The following is a 6,454-nucleotide window of genomic DNA, read 5'->3' as shown; positions in this document are numbered from 1 at the left end:
TTCTTTTCAGTGGCGTCGGGGGAGGGGGCGGGTTGGAAGGCAGCACCTGGGTGGGGCCGTGATGGGGTCGAGGGCAACGGTGAGCTAGACGCCTAGGGCAGGGGGCGTTTAAATTTTCTCACATGTAAACAAGACACGGAGAGCCCATCTCACCACGATTTCTACTTTGTCGTCTGTTTGTCGACTTGTCAGCTTCCGGAGACTGTTGTGTGGAGGGGGCTCGATTTCTGGACCTCCCCTGTGGGACGGGACACAGCCGCCACCGCTGTGTTCTTCGCGTGCACGTGGCTCCTCACACACGCATCTCGGGTCCCTGCGTTTTGTGACCCGCACTAGGCCCCTGCTGGTCCCCGCTCTGCGAAGCCGGGGCACGCCCGGGCTGTCGTCCGAGATTGATCCCCTTCAGGACTGAAATTTTTTTTTACACCGACAGCACCCGGTCTTCCTAGGTGGTCTCCCCTCCAAGTACCAACCAGGCCCGACCCTGCTTAGCTTCCGAGAGCGGACGAGATTGAGCACATTCGGGGTGGCGTGGCCGTCGAGGACTGAGGCTTTCAGTGAGGACCGCCATGGTTTCATCGAATGCAGGTCGTCATAGCTGAGCCCGGGGGTCTCTGTCATCGCCATGCTCAGGAGCCGAGAGATGCCCTTCATCATGGCATCGCGGTTCCGGTTCGGAAGATGAGACTCGGGTTGCTCCCTGGGAGACGACGGGCCCCATTCTCCTTCCGCTTTTCCGATTTCTCCTGTTAAATGTGTCCCCTTCTCTCCTCACATCGGAATGCGCGTCATACTTACATCGACAGCGTCGTTCTTAGTACAGCGAACCGTGGTCTACGGTCAGTTCCTGCGGCTCCGGGAGAAATGTTCTCCGCAGCAGTTTCGACTCCTGGAGCCCTTTTCTGCTCGCTACGTCCGTGTGGGTTACGTCTGTGTTTTAAAAGAATAGAAAAGGGAAAAGATAATGGTTTGCCCAAGGGCGTGAGTTCCTAACGGTGGTGTATTATGGACAGCGACAACCTGGTTTGCAGAGGCTCAGAGACAATCGTCTTCAGAGCATTACTCGATTCTCATTTCTCGACCCTGCGTGTTAGGCATCTCTGAGCATCTGAGCTACCCAACTATTTCTGGCTGCAAGAAAACCCCACCCAAATTCGTGGCTTCAAACGACAATCACTTCTCACGATTCTGTGGGTTGGCTGGGCTCGGCTGGCCGGTTTTTCGGTCCTATGTGGTGCTGGCTGAGACACTCAGGTGGCTGTACTTAGCTGGGCACCTGGTGGGGGCTGGAGCGTGTAAGATGGCCTCGACCAGCTGTTTTCAGTTGATGTCGGCTGTTAACTGAGGAGCTTTGATTCACCCTCCCATGGCATCTCTTCCTCCAGGAGTCGAGACTAACTTTCTAAGAGCACGGACAATGGTTTCCAAGAGAGCAAAAACGGATTTGCTCCCACCATATTTTATTAGCCATGTAGGTTACGAGGCCAGTGCAGATTCAAAGGGAGGGGAGACAGTCCCCCCCGATGAGAGAAGCAGCGTGGCCGAAGGAGCTGTTGATGGCGTCGTTAAAAGATTCTGCGGCAGGGCCCGTCTGCGGGTGCCTGCGATAACTCATGCTGGTTCATCAGGACAGTTCACATCTACCTACTGCTTCGCATCTGCTAAATTCTAGAGAAAGAACTGAGAGCTCAGACCCACAGTTTCATTCTTTGAGGAGGGTCCTGGCCTGCGGATGTCTCGAACTGGGATTGATGATGCTTTGAGTTTCATTTCTCAAAGAATGAAAAAGAGGCTCTCTTAGTTAGGACTAGGTCCACCATACACTTTCTCCAGAGTTTCTTTCTGCTGAAGGGAGATGAAGCGCCAAGACTTGGCGCCCACGTCACAACACTTTGGGACACCGACGTTTGACGTGTTTCCTCAGTTACTCTCCCGACGTGCGGGGGACACTAAGTCCCAGCCTGCAGCTCCTGTTTGCTCCGCGGACAGACTCGGGAAGCTCCCTGGCGTTTCCCCGGAGACTTGGGGCGAATCAGAGGTTCGATGGCGTGGCTGGAGACCCTGCCAACAGACTTCCCTCTGCCAGGACCTTGCCAGCTCAGGTGCCACGTTTTTACGGATGGACAGACCATTGTGGATGTAAAGGCCATGTCTGAGTAAAAGAATCAATTCTAACATCAGCACCGCCTCCGTTCCCTTTCAGATACCGGATATTCGTAAATCAAGAATGGCTGGGACCTACCGCACTGTCGCATGCACTGAATAAGGAGAGAGATTTTTGGTAGATGCCAAGAAGGCAGTGGCAGCTGTTAAACTTTGGCACAGATGACAAACAGCTGTGCGGGCCACTTAGCAGAGCCTTAAGAGCACGCGAGGTGATGGCCGCCGCGGCTGACTCGGTCGGCCGTCTGGCAGAGGTCAGAGGAAGTATTCTTTGACCTTTCCAAATCACGTGTTCCTCTCTGACACCCTTTCTGGCCCTGGTCGTCATGTTTTTTCCCCACTATTTTCATTCATCTGTGAAATACGAAGACATTTGTATTTATTTGTATTTAAGTCACTTTCTCCTTTAAACCTGTATAACACCTGGGGCTTTATCAGTGACGTCATGAGGCCTGGCTACCTTTGGGAGGCAGGTCACTCTGCACACTCGAAGCCTGCGCTCCCCTGAACCGGGAAGAGAAGATGGCGGGAGAGTTTGGGGGGCTTCCTTCCTAGGGGTTTTCTCCGAGACAAAGCAATAGTGCATCTCAAGCCGTTCTTGTGTGATCGGCTACAAGACAGGCAGGCCCAGTGCTGGACCAGGACACTCAAAATAGCAGGACATTCTGGATACTCGGTTCACTGTGCGATTCAGGCTTGCTCGTAAACGAAAGCTTGGCTTCCTTAATTTTCTGGCCGATTTAATCAAAATAGCTCCACTCACCGCTGCTCAATAATTCAGCTTATAGGATGCCACTCGTAAAGTTTGAACGGGGTTTTCAGCTCACCCCTTTTGGCCATGTCGATCGAAGCCTACAGGTGGTTTGATTGGGGTGGCCCATGTACATCAGGCTTTTCGAATACCGGCATTGTTACTTACTGAGGATGCGGGGACCAGTTAGGGTGCAGTGGCCCTGTTCTGGCTTTGGGGCCCCGCACAGTCGATGATGCCACTGCAATCCTGAGCCTTGTCGCTGACCACTGCAAGCCCGTCACTTCCCCAAGGACACCTCGACTCAGCTCAGGTCACCTCAGGTCATGGGAAAGTCATCCTGGCCTTGCCCTTGCCGCCCTGCGTAGTGAAGTCAAACCCATCACTTCCCAGGCCTTTCAACGTGCCTCAGATGGGAGCGCATAGGTCATTCCGCGTTTTCAAGGGTACGAATTACTTCCCTCTCAGACTCTTCCCTCTGCCTCTCCCCGTCAAACCCGCATGACCAATTCCTCAGATTCCCTTTGTTTTAAATATTTAGAGTGGGTCCTGCCTTCCCGGCCGGAGCCAGGCTGATCCGGGCATCTGGAGGGCGAGTTACCGACATTCGGTTCCTGCCCCATGCCCTTCACCTCTCCCCCCGGGAATAGCTCTGTGCAGAACGTGCAGGCCGAGCCCGATGGCTCTCGTCCCGCCCGGGGACAACAGGACCAGTCGAGTCATCTGGAACTTAGCAAGCCCACATCTCTCCATCCCGAATCCGTTTTTCATCCTAGATTGGGTCATTCATTCGTTCGTGCGTTCACTCAGCATATTTTAGAGAGTTTTCTCTCTGCGGAAAACATTTCTAGAGACCCAATTAGGGAAAAGCAGGATGTGAGCTGTGAAAAGCACAGATGCCTCTTTAGAGTCTAATGTCAAAATTTCCGTCCCCAGCTGTGCGGAGAGGTGGGCAGTCTGGCGGGGCTGGTGCTGTCCTCCCCCGTGTCCCCAGGCCATTGACGACAAGGGGTTGAGGGCTCCGCTCCGTGCTGCGGAGTGTTGACCACGCACTCCAGCACGGGGTTACAAAACACAGCATTCCTCACTTCGTCTGCTGCGAAATGATTACACTCTGTTACCGGCTACGACACAGCCTCCCAGGTCAATCGCTGTGACCTCTGCAGGCCTCGGCATGACACGGGCAGATGGCGAGTCAGCGGTGGGCACAACCGACAGATTTTAGAAGTCCCCGCCTCTAAAAATGACATAGATGGGGGTGTGGGATGCGCACCCCCCACAGAATAAGACTCCTCTTCCTCGCGAGCCGGGGGCTGCTGGCTTATCAAGCACCCGTGGTACAGCCAGTACCATGCTGGGAGCTTCGTACACATGCTGTCACTGTGTCCCCACCACTCTGCAAGGTGAGCGTTTGTTGATCTGCATTTTCCAGACGAGAAGTCTAAACCCAGAGCACCCAGCTCCGCGGCAGCAGAGCACCCACGCCCACCAGAATCTCTAGTTGGGGGCGTTTTCCTGGCTCGTCACCGTAGTAAAATTTCTGGGTCACTTGCCCACAGCGTAGGAAGCAGGTGAGCTCACCTTTACGGTGCCAGGGCCAAAGCGAACGAGGCCCAGGAAAATCAGTGCTGGGAAAGAAGCAACCAGAAACAGAACAATGCCGTGGGGTCCTCGGTGGCTTTGGAGACACCTGCCTCTGTTCCTTCTGTTTGCGGGGACAATCGTGAGTTCAGGCCGTGACTGGGGGGAGTGGTGGGACACAGGAGTGGCCTGTGTAGCATGTGACCGGGGGCTCGTGCTGCCAACAGCCCGGCGACAGGTGTGGCGAGAGTTGTGGCCTCTGCAGCTGCTTCCCTCGTGAGCCTCGGCTTCCGAGTGTGTCCACGAGGACCTCAGTAATTCTTCTATCGCGGATTTGCCACGAGGATTAAACGACATTTGTAAAATGCTCAGAACGGCGCCTGCACAATCAGTGCTATTTAAGCATTAGCTGCTGTTCTCACCATTTTTTCTGATGCTCCCCGGTGGCCGCAGAGCCCAGGTGGCCTCCGTCGTGGCCACAATGTGGCTCTTTCGAAAACGCCAGTGAATCAGCCGCGACCACTGTGGCCAAGGCGTGCCTGGCCTCTCGACTGATGGCAGCTCCTCTGGAGAAGGTGTCCCCAAAGCTCCTTTTCTGCGAGCGGGGCAGAGTCCAGGCCGAGCACCGTGTCGGGGACCAGTCGTGCCCAGAGCAGCTTCTGACCTTGAACTGAAACGCGACGTGCATCTGTTCTTGAGGTTTCGTGACACGGCTGCACTTGATAACTCGATTTTCTCATTCGCATCCGGGGGAGGACCGTTCTGGAGAGGATGCTGGTGGCAGGGGTGGGGACAGGTCGGTGACCAGGCACTGTGGACCCCACCATGTTTCTTATCCGTTCCCCTCAGAGACAGGCCTGAATCCCACACAGACACCCCCTGCTCATTCCCATGCACCCCAAAGGGCTCTCTTCTTTCCCTTCCTGTGGCGTGCTATCTTTTTGCAATATCAGGCCGTTTTTTTTTGTTTTTTTGTTTTTTGTTTTTTTTTTTTGCTATTTGCCTCTAGCCTGGCTATTATTTAACTGTAGATTAGAGTCGGCTCCAGAGAGAGTTTTGGGAGCAGGAGGGCATCAGAGGCCGAGTGAGAAAATGTCTTGAGACAACGTCCGTGTGTCTGTACCGTGCGGGGCTTTGGAGCTCCCGGTTCGGGCTGACGTTTTGCTCTGTATCTGTGAGGACACAGTGTGGGGACTGACGATGACATTGCATTTCCAAAGTCCTTTCGCAAGATGGCTGTGGAGGCCATTTCTCACATTTACTGGTTCCAGTTTGGCGGCTGACGTCGGGGCGCGTGTCAGGCGCACGCCCCGGGGCTCGGCTCGGCTCTGGCTCGGAGGCCTCTGCCTTGTTTGCCTTTGCCCTCGGCTCCAACGCTTGTCCCAGGGGCTCCGGCCGGCGGCAGGTGACAGTCCCTCTGAGACCGTGCGCCCGTGACGGCCAGGCCGCCCGCAGCTGGGCCGCGGCCAGACGCCAGGGCCCAGTTTCACTTCGCTTTTCCCCCAGTGAACTAGGTCAAGGGCACCGAGGCATAAAGGCCACGCGTGACTCAGTGCCCGTCTGCGGCCCTTGAAGCAGAAAGTATGAGCTGTGAGCAGACGGAGGCCCGAGAGCAGGCCGGGCGGCCGAGGGGCTGAGCCCACACGCAAAGCGAACCCCGCAAAAGCTCCCGCGTGAGCCCCGTCCCGTCCTCCAGGCGGCACATCTGGAAAAGGCATCCTTCCTCCCTGCAGAGGAGCCGAAGATTAGAGCAGACGCAGGCCGCCGCGTCGGAATCTATCTGTAACGGAGGTCCGACGGGGTGAGGGGCCTCAGGGGAACCGAGGACCTGTCCTGACAGTCATGTGCTGTCTCCCGTTAGTTATCAACCGCTGTGGAACAAGTAGCCCCTGGGGTCAGTGGCTTACAACGAAGTGATTGCCTATTACCTCTTGTCATTCCTATGAGTCAAGAATTCGG

At 55.5% G+C, this 6,454-nt stretch overlaps 1 pseudogene; it reads right to left on the bottom strand.

Annotated features, from left to right (window-relative positions):
- Nucleotides 1-424: 424 nt before the first annotated feature.
- Nucleotides 425-543, bottom strand: LOC112483315 (annotated as a pseudogene).
- Nucleotides 544-6,454: the final 5,911 nt, after the last annotated feature.

Source organism: Pteropus alecto, unplaced genomic scaffold (assembly GCF_000325575.1).
Source record: "Pteropus alecto unplaced genomic scaffold, ASM32557v1 scaffold65, whole genome shotgun sequence".
Taxonomy (NCBI): domain Eukaryota; kingdom Metazoa; phylum Chordata; class Mammalia; order Chiroptera; family Pteropodidae; genus Pteropus; species Pteropus alecto.
Note: the sequence above shows the minus strand (reverse complement) of the source record. Positions and strands in the feature narration are given on the sequence as shown.